Here is a 9820-nt window from a genome sequence, read left to right on the forward strand (position 1 = left end):
AAATATCGTTAACATTATAAAGTACATTACTTTAAGTAAAATGAATGTAACTGGAGAAGATTTGCAGATAGTCTACATGTCATCTTTAATAGATACTATGTATCATCGAAAGAACTTTCCCTGCGAAAACAATCGCAAACCATTTCGTTGCAATCTATTTTTAAATTAAACAAACACAAATGCATACACACACCGGCCAATGTTCAAATAACATTGAGCCGATTTCTGATGATGTCAGACGAATGGAGATGGACATGACAATTTAGCTTAGTGAATGTCGTCAAAATATTTTTCAGGATCATTTCAAAATTTACGTCAAACTGAAAAGAATTTTCAATAGATATTTTCTTTTTCTCGCATTTTATTAAGAAAATATGTTTGCATATGAATATGCTAGTCGAAAAAGGTAACAGATAATAAGATAGAAAGAGACCAGAAGATTCATAATAATTCATGGATTTAGTTTTTAAGGTATAGGATTGCTTTGCTCCTAAAAGATGTGAGTCACTTAATGAAATCGATAATTAAACTCGATAATTAAAAAAACTATAAATTGATACTCATCCAAAATACAATTAGTACTTTACCATCTACACAAATAAAATAAATTTCCGTGAAAAGAGACTGATATGACTAACAAAAGACATAAACAAGCCGAAAATCAAACGCTCGTCGCTTAAAGGTGACTTACAGAGTCACCATCATAATTTTTCCGTAGAAAGTTCCTGAAAAAAGCATCTTTAATTTAGGTGTGCAGGAGGAACCCTCGCTGAATCAACAAATGTTCCTGCGTCAACACTTGAAGGTCGAATTGTTTGTCTGATAATGGGTACAATGGACGACTATTGAGAATATTTTCCCAAGAGCACACTGCTGGAAGTTCTCATACGGCAAATTTGCAACTGAATGCATCTTTTTTACGTACCGCTTGAAACTACCCACTGCAGTCTCAAACAACCCTACAAAATGACTTTCTCTTGGCGGATTAGGGTGCCACACAATTCGTTGCTGCGCCAAGGACCCTTCCGTTTTGGCTTCTACCTGTTACCATGCTTCCTTTAAAACTCGAGCTGACCGAACTAAATTGGTACAATTGTCTGAACGAAGCGACCTCGGTTGTCTCCGTCTACTCGTAAATCTTCAATTTCAAGATGAGGGTTTCTTGGTGGCGGTAAACACAAACACGACAACATATTTTCCTATTGGCTTCATGGGACTGGTTTTTCACAAAATATGTAACTTTAAGGTGATCCTTCGGAAGCAGCAGAATTTGACGAAACATCTTGGTTATGTCACCAGAAAAAACATACTTAAACTTTCGGACCGGGAAGAATGGTCTGATTGAGATAGTATCAGCCTGGCGGTTGGGTTCGAAGCATTGAATAGATTCCTAAGTTGAATCCTTATGGATGACACGGAGGTAAGGGATATACTACACGTCCCCACTAGTATCTCTCTGTCAGTGTCCTTGGAACCTTTTCCATATGGACCAAGGTGCGATATTCCATCATAAATTCGTCAGATTTTTCCTTGAGTTCGCGGTCTTCAAGCCATCGTCTTTACTGCCCAAGAAAATGTTGATCCGCTTTATGGAAAGAGATTTTTTCGGGATACCAAGGAGTAAGCACGACATAGCGCTCATCATTTTTCCGATAGTGCTTGGTTTGAAATAGTTAGTTAGTTTAGTTTAATAAGGGAAGCCGCAGCTCCAGGCACTCAGATCTTTGCTAGGGCCATTGTACTATCCTCGGAGGTTGCCTATTCAACGGCCTCTCGTCGACAGTGTTCGCACGCTTGGGTTTGGGCTTTTGATTACTGCTTAGCCTTAAGTATCACCTCTGGTTTCCCGGAGGATTTTCCTTGCTGATCTGCATGTTCCAGAATTTTATCAGCTTCTCTTTAAATTACTCTGAAGCTACATGAGCGGCCATGATCTTTGAAATGGATACCTCTGAGGGCCCAGGCACTACCCATCTAAGTCGGGTATTTCGAGCGAGGAATGCCTCCTTCACTGTAACTCCTTCTAGGAACAATTGCGACAAAATATTTGATCCTAGCAACACTGGAACGTCTGATACATGATTCGCAGCTGGGTAGGCTACTTACTTGACAGCAAATAATTGGCGGATCTTTTGCGAAAAGCGAGGAAATGTTCCCCCTTTGTTACACGTTTCACCACGAGCGCCTTAGTATTGATTTCTACACCGTCTTCTAATTGCAGCGTGAGGCCAACAATTGGGGACACTTTTCCAGCAGAAACTCTTTCCAACCCCGAGACTTCCACACTAGTGCTCCTGCGGAGCCATAACTCCTGAACCAGGTCTTCCGCTGTATAAGCGCTTTGGTTTTCTTGATCTACCAAGCACCGGACGGTGACCACACAACCATGGACGAATTTTTGGCTGGGTGGGAAGTGCTTCCTTCCACAGAAAATTCCTCCCACTATAATAATTATTATTTCACACCTTAGGTTGCTACAAATCAAAAAAGTATCATATAAAATTAGATCAACGCCAACCTCTTCGCTTTACAGCATTCCCATTATAGCAGCCTTCAAAGTGATCTCTTTCATCTTAAACCTATCAACAATGATTTAATTCGTAACAGATGGAATACATTATTGCCCATGGAATATTTGCAATACAAGTCAAACAAATTTCCTTTATCTATGGTACAAGATACAGTACATGAAACACTTTTCTTTTAGGAATGTGAAAATGAGTAATCGGGCACCAGCTTTCACTGTATAACGTGACTTTTCATCAAATATAGAATCGAACGGTGACTATTTTTAAAAATTAGATACTTTTCAAGTGCTACATTCTGCTACCCAACAGAATATCTTTCTGAAGTCTCATGTAATTGCTATTTTATCTGAATCCCCATTACACCTGCAAAATTGTGATAAACAGATGCACTTCCATATAGGAGCAAAATAGGTATATAAAAAGATACATATGTATATGAAGGCATATGCCTCTACTTTTGCACACTATACATATCTAAAGATACATAGTGCCCCTAACAGATTGTACTCCTCCAATCCTACGAAAAATATTTCTTACTCGTCTATTCTCATCCCAAGTTCAGAAATAGCACAGTACACTCATGCAAGCTAAATTTATGTACTATTTATTAGACAATTATCTAATTGTTTCATATCGCCTGTCTGCAGTTTCCGGCTGTTAGTTATTATAAAAATTTAAACGTGCAACAGTACCTTATGTACTTAGTCATCGGTTAGAAATATTCTGGTATTTTCTTAGACGGAGCTGTTGCTTAAAGAATTAGTGAATTTTCCTTTTCGTATGACCATCTATTTGCTGTTGCCCACGGAATCTAAATTTAGATTAATTATGAGCAGTCTGCTTCCATAATAGATTTATTAACATATAAAAATAAATACTTAAAAAAATTCGCAGACACCTCAAAATATCTCGATCTGCAATTAATACTTGGGGACAAAAATACTCCAGATACGGCTCCAGGTGGCTTATATTCAATACAGTATCTGCGAAGACTGCCCTCCAGAGGCTGCTCCAGTGGCATCGATGCAGCAGAAGACGTATTCGCAGGAGGCCAGGTCCTTGAAAACAAATGGATCATGTAATGTGTGTCTAGCCGGGGGATGCTGTACGGATGGTTTGAAGAGCCCCCGGAGTTCCGAGGCGAAGTCGTGTGGAGTATTCTCGGTGGAAGTCTGTAGTGCTTTGAATTCGCTCGTTATTCGCAGCAATGTGCCGAACACCATCTCGGCTGGTGACGCTTACAAGTCCTCCCTAAAGGTAGTGCAGAGACCCAAGAGGACAGCCAGAAATGCAGGAAGCCACGTCGTCTCTGGCGTGCACTTCAGGGCCACCTTGACTGTTTTATGCACCCGCTCGACCATGTCGTTTGCCTGCGGATGGTATGGCGTCTTGTGAACATAATGTGCGCCTGCAATGCGGCCTAGGTGAATCATCGACACCGCCTCGAATTGGTGGCCTTGATCCTCTGTGATCTTGAAAGGGAGTGAGGACTCTGGCAAACATTTAGGTCTTTGCACTCGATTACTATATGTTGCTTTCAAGCTTTTACTTCAGCTTGGTGAAGTGCTTTCTCCAGCTGGTCGCGAAAACTATCCATTGTTTTTTCGTTGGATTTGTTTAGCTCCAGCATAAGATCCCCTTTTGTGTACGCCATTTGCCGCCTAGGTTTGTCAATTCCGGATCAGTTTTGACTCTCTGAAGAATATCGGTGTAGGACGTATCTACTTTTATGGATATAATGACTATTTCCCGATGAATTTTATTTTTCTGCTTCTGTCGCTTTTTGCCGTCTACCTTTCTCCATTCTTCAGACTTACGAGCTATAGGTTCTTCCCATTTTGCCAAAGTTGAAGGTGTAATTGAAGAACTACCCGGAACTTTCGTCGGGTCAGCTTTTCTCTGCGAACAGGCTTTTTTCTTCTAAGCTGCTTGTTCGACTCCAAGAGGTCAATTATTTCGTTCCTACTCCGTTTGCCCGGGTTCTCACCTACCTTACGTTGAGGAGGCGTAACCTGTGCACCCGCATGATGTTTTTCTAAGATCTCACGCAGAACTCCTGATGCGTAGATGTACATGCCTATAACGCATCCACCGAGCTTTCCCTTATCCGCACGAAGGGACGCGCCGGATGGAAGACTAGGCAGTTCCAGACAGGGAGTAAATATGGTAATATGCTATTATTAACTTTATTTAAATTTCTATCGGTATGAAAATTATTTTGAGACCAAGATAGCATGTGCATGGACCACCATATTTCTTTTCAGGTATTTGGGTTGGGTAATTTCTTAGAACGGGTCCTTAAAGTAAATGACCCTTTTTAAGATCCCCGCACTTTTCCCATTTGCAACCAATGTCAATATTAGTATCAGTTTCGAAAAGTACTAATGGGGACCTTTCATATGATACCCCACATGACAATACTGGGTGAACAACCACCACCCCACCCCTCCCCTTTGCATCTATTGGGACCCCCTTAAACCCAATGTGGCAATATGTTATTGTGAAAAATTGAAAATAATTTTTCATATTTAAATTAATTGCTTAATTTAATGACGGTTTCCACGATAATATCACTTTTAAGATAAAAATATGGTGGAATGGCTTCCTCAATATTTTTGGATAATAAATAAACTGAGTAATAGGGTTGTTGTTGGGAATTCCAGTTGAAGAAAGTTTACTTAAAATATCCTAAATCATATACTAAATTTTGATGGACATTCCATAAAAGTAGCCTTGAAATGTCCGCTTCGTTTATCCCTGTATGAAAATTCAGTGTGATTATTTCAAGAGCAGCTCTTTGCGATAGCATTCGCCACTGCCAAGCATGCACCCCAGTATCTCAAAGCGTATCTAAATTTAAACTTATTCATTTAAATATTCTTACGGTAACGTAATCTTCCAAAAAGCAAAAAATCTCTAATATGTAGAGCAGGAGAATATTTTGTCATTGGTCAAAATTTTCGATGGAAAGAGGCCAGTTAACGCTTGCTTCTCTCCGTCCCTCTCGCACTATAGGCATCCATCATAGAAAGGTGATAAACAAATACCAAGTTACAGTAGCATTTCATTTTATATCTTACTATCCTTGCCCACAAATGTTTACACCCCAACTGCGAGCTGCTACATACACCCTCTGTGAACATAGTCGACTATTTTTTAATATTTCTTTCTCAAAAGTCGACAGTTCCCTGCATGTTTATTCTCCGCAATCCAATCCATATATGAACTGGTGTCCGATTCGTGGATGGTCCAATTTCAGATGGTTGTGGAGAACATTCCATCTCATTAGTCCATAGTTTCCTTGGTGCTCTCGACTCAGTCGCTTCGTATGTTCTTTCCGCAGCGACTACGGATAAATTTTTCAGAATTTTTACTTTTTCACTTGTACAGATAACGTCACGACCTGTATTCTGTATTCTGTATTCTGCATCGGCCAATCTCACCAGTAAACAAAACAGTCTCCATTCGTCAGTTCTAGGGAAATACATAATGATGAGAAGATCTTTGCCCAACAACTTTGAATCTTTTATCTGAATGCTCGATTTGAGTTTCTCTTATGCCTGAAAATTTTTCAAAAATCTATTTTTAACCTGATTCGTTCCGCTGTGCCAGGATATTTTGTAGATTAAAGATTTAATTATAAAAAAAAAGAGAGGGACGTGAGAGCAAGTAAACATTCGCTGACCAATATAAAAAAATGATTCACAACCATTCACATGATGAGCAAATAAAAATCTGAAACAAATTTTATTTCTATCTGTAGCGGATGTGCGATCTAAAATAAAAATGCATATTTTTTGGTTGTATTTTTATACTGATCATTTATTTTTAGATTCTCACATGAAGATTCTATTCTTTCTCGAAATCTAATTGAAATTGTGAATAAATTTTCGTCTTTTATTTTAATAATTAATATTTTCCGCACCACCTTCAACAGCCAATTAATTTAACTGGCAGCTGAAGCCTGGTTTCATTATATGACACGTCCTTAAGATTTTATTAGTCCTTATCAAAACATTTAATAATACATGAAATTTTGAACATTTACAAGTCAGCATTCACCCATTCTTGAATGAGGTTTTCATAATTCATGGAGCCCCTCCCCCCTCCATTTAATGTCCGAACGTTTTGCAGCTGGCAGAGATGTTTAAAGATATTAGATATGCGCAGACAGTAGTGGAATAAATAGTTGGGATAAATTCATTACCAACATTTCAATGAGCAAACAAGTTTTTTCAAAGATATTTTAGGTTAGTGATCATTAGAAAAGAATCTTCAATAATGGCACATTATCTGTCAATCTGTTTTGCTGTAGCCATTACTGGTGGTTAACAGTGAAAGAATGGTCAAAACATAGGGATAACATCATTTTTTCATGTAGGTTGCAGCTTAAGGGGTTAACCACACTTTTGACTTTCAACATTTTTTTTAAGCATAACTATCTGAGAATACGTCCTTAAAATTCCAAACCGATCCGAATAAAACTGACTGAAATATGGTCATTGAAAGAGAAGAACCCCTACCGCAAACGACCTCAAGTTGAAACTTTAAACACGTTTTTTCTACAAATAACATATTTGAAACCGGTGATCAAAATGATTACGGAAACTACTAAACCGATCTTTTTGAAATTCGGCAGGCTTATTTAATACACATGTATACCAGCGTTTTGTTAGCACTAAACAGCAACGACATATCAAGCCAGTTGGTGTGGAGTTGTCATCAAGTGCTGCTGAAACTTGGCCGACTGAACGAAAACTTCCTGACGTGGGTGCAGGGCATTAAACAAATGCTGGTAATAAGGAGGCTGACAGACTGGCTCGCCAAAGTTCTGAACCCACAATGGTGGGGCCAGGACCAGCTTTTGGCATCCGGCCATCTACTGTCAAGTCAACTCTAAGGGGGTCCGGTCCGCCATTAAGTGGATGGCGGACTCAGGAATCCCTAAATTCTTAAACATAATTTTATTTTGGATTGGGTAGACTCTTAAACGTCTACCCAATCCAGATCTCACTAAAGAGCTTGCTTTCATTGCCTAATGAAGGCATGAAGGTATGCACCAGCGGCATTGATCGATCCGACCGATGCAGAAAGTGTGTAGAGAAAGGCTATATTGCCAGGGACCAATTGCCTATTGTGTGAAGTAAAAGAAGCATGAGACAACCGGCATGTTGCCGGAAGTGGTAAACGCCCCGAATTTCGGAAGGCGCTGACTGCAATGCATTTTCTCATATTATTCTTTCAAATAAACATCAACTATTGCAGTTAGCGGACAGGATTTACTTGAGCAGACCACCTAAGAATCTGAGATGGAAATTGCCATCGTAAGTGAACCGTAGGTGGGTCACAGATTCGACTGGCGGAATGGCGATATGAGTTTGCGGTCGACAAGCGACCAAAATAAGTGGTTTATATGTATACAGCTGCAACGCCCCACCAAGTCTGACACTGTTTGAGCTCGAGGAAACGCATGACAATCTTATTCTCGACGCAAGGGGATGAAATCCAAAAGTAACTAGAATAGCAGGGAATCAAACGTAAGGGGCGGAATCTATTATTATAGATATTTTAGTGCACCGTACGGGAAGCGCAGTTTGGTTCAGTTTTAGACCTAAGTTCGCTCAGACGTTCCTCATCATTCTTCAATGTCGTAGCCGTGAACCCATTTCCGACTTCACAGAACATATAGCGGTAACACTTCTCTTTTTCTGGCCAGCTTCTCCGCTGCTAACTTCGTTCGGCCTCTGAAACCAAGTGTATCTGTGTTTGTGGTGGGGAGAAGCATAGCATCTGAGCACTCTCTCACTCGGCTTGCCCGCCTAACGGGGTATCCCGGATCCGTTAATGTATCACAGGATTTCTGTTTTGATGTGATGCTACCCGTGGCAACTGAAGCATATCGACATCAAAGATCTGATGTCTGATGTGTCCATAGGCGGGGCATTCACATGGAAAATATTCTGTGGAATCCGCTCCTTCATTTCAGGAGGGATACGTGTCATCTTGAAAAATTCGATATTTCCTTTCAGTGCACAATTACGGTCTTGAGTGTGTACTAGCAAGCTTGAAGTTCTAGATCGAATTGCATTGTCACACCAACAGGTTTTATACTGGGAGACTGCGTGACGGAGGACAAGGCGGACTCACTGAGGACTATTGTCTCTAAACTGCAAGGAGGAAGAGAACAGAACTCTCGACATGTGCTGGAGATGATATACCAGGGGCACGCATGGTGACGGTCTACCTTCCCATGGATGTTACATCCTTTCTTGACAAAAAATATCATTCACCGTGGAAAGACTGTCATGGATCGATACAATGCCTTGCATAATCGTTTGATTTGCATCCACTGGACCACTTTCTGGATGGAACTCTCGACATGTGCTGGGAATGCTATACAAGGGGCACACATGGTGACGATCTACCTTCCAAAAGTCGCAGCGGTTGAAGTGGAGAAGTTTCTACGCTTCGTCATCAGGGTAAAGGGTGTCGGATGAACCTTCTTTGTCGGATCAGAGAATGACTAGAATAAGAAGGAATCCCAGGGGGCAGACTGGGGCTCCTACACAAGATACCTGAGTGATAACCTGGCTCATCTAAAGGTGACCGGTGACATGAGGAGCGAAATAGAGCTAGAAATAGTAGTGGACGGCCTCAACAGAGCAATGCATATGAGGCCAGCTGCCTCGCCAAGAAAGTCAGGTAATCAAGGGAGGTATTCTGGTGGAGAAGGAACCTTGCCAGAATGCGAAAGGCGGTCCGAAAACTCTTGAACCGGAGACTGGGACAAGTACAGAAGTCCACTGTCGGCGTATAGCAACGCGATCAGGGAAACAAAACTTTTTTGAAAACGAAAGAGCTTCAGGGAATTCCGTGAAGGAGTAGAATAAATCACAGAAGCCTCCGATTATATAAAGCTATAGCCAAAGACAAGGCAATATCTGCTGTCTGTCTGAAGAAGGAACATGGGTCATTTACCGAGAATGGACAGGATAGGGTAAATCGGCTTCTCGCAACTCATTTCCAGGGGTCCTACTCCACTGCAGAAGACAATAGGGTTTTGTCTGACATCACAGAAAACCGTTCAAGGCTATTCACTTTTTAGATGGTTTTTCTTGGCACATCTACAATCTAATAGTTGAGATGCCAAGAGGAATAGGAACTGCAAAGTGTGAAGGAAGTAAGTTGACAGTTCGTGCTGCGTCGATAGTCCTTTCAGTATAGATCAAGTTTGTTACCCTTCCTCCCCGCCTCTCCTTTTCATTTGATCCCTTACTTTATTTTTCAGTGTC

This window comes from Hermetia illucens, chromosome 7 (genome assembly GCF_905115235.1).
Source record: "Hermetia illucens chromosome 7, iHerIll2.2.curated.20191125, whole genome shotgun sequence".
Lineage (NCBI taxonomy): Eukaryota > Metazoa > Arthropoda > Insecta > Diptera > Stratiomyidae > Hermetia > Hermetia illucens.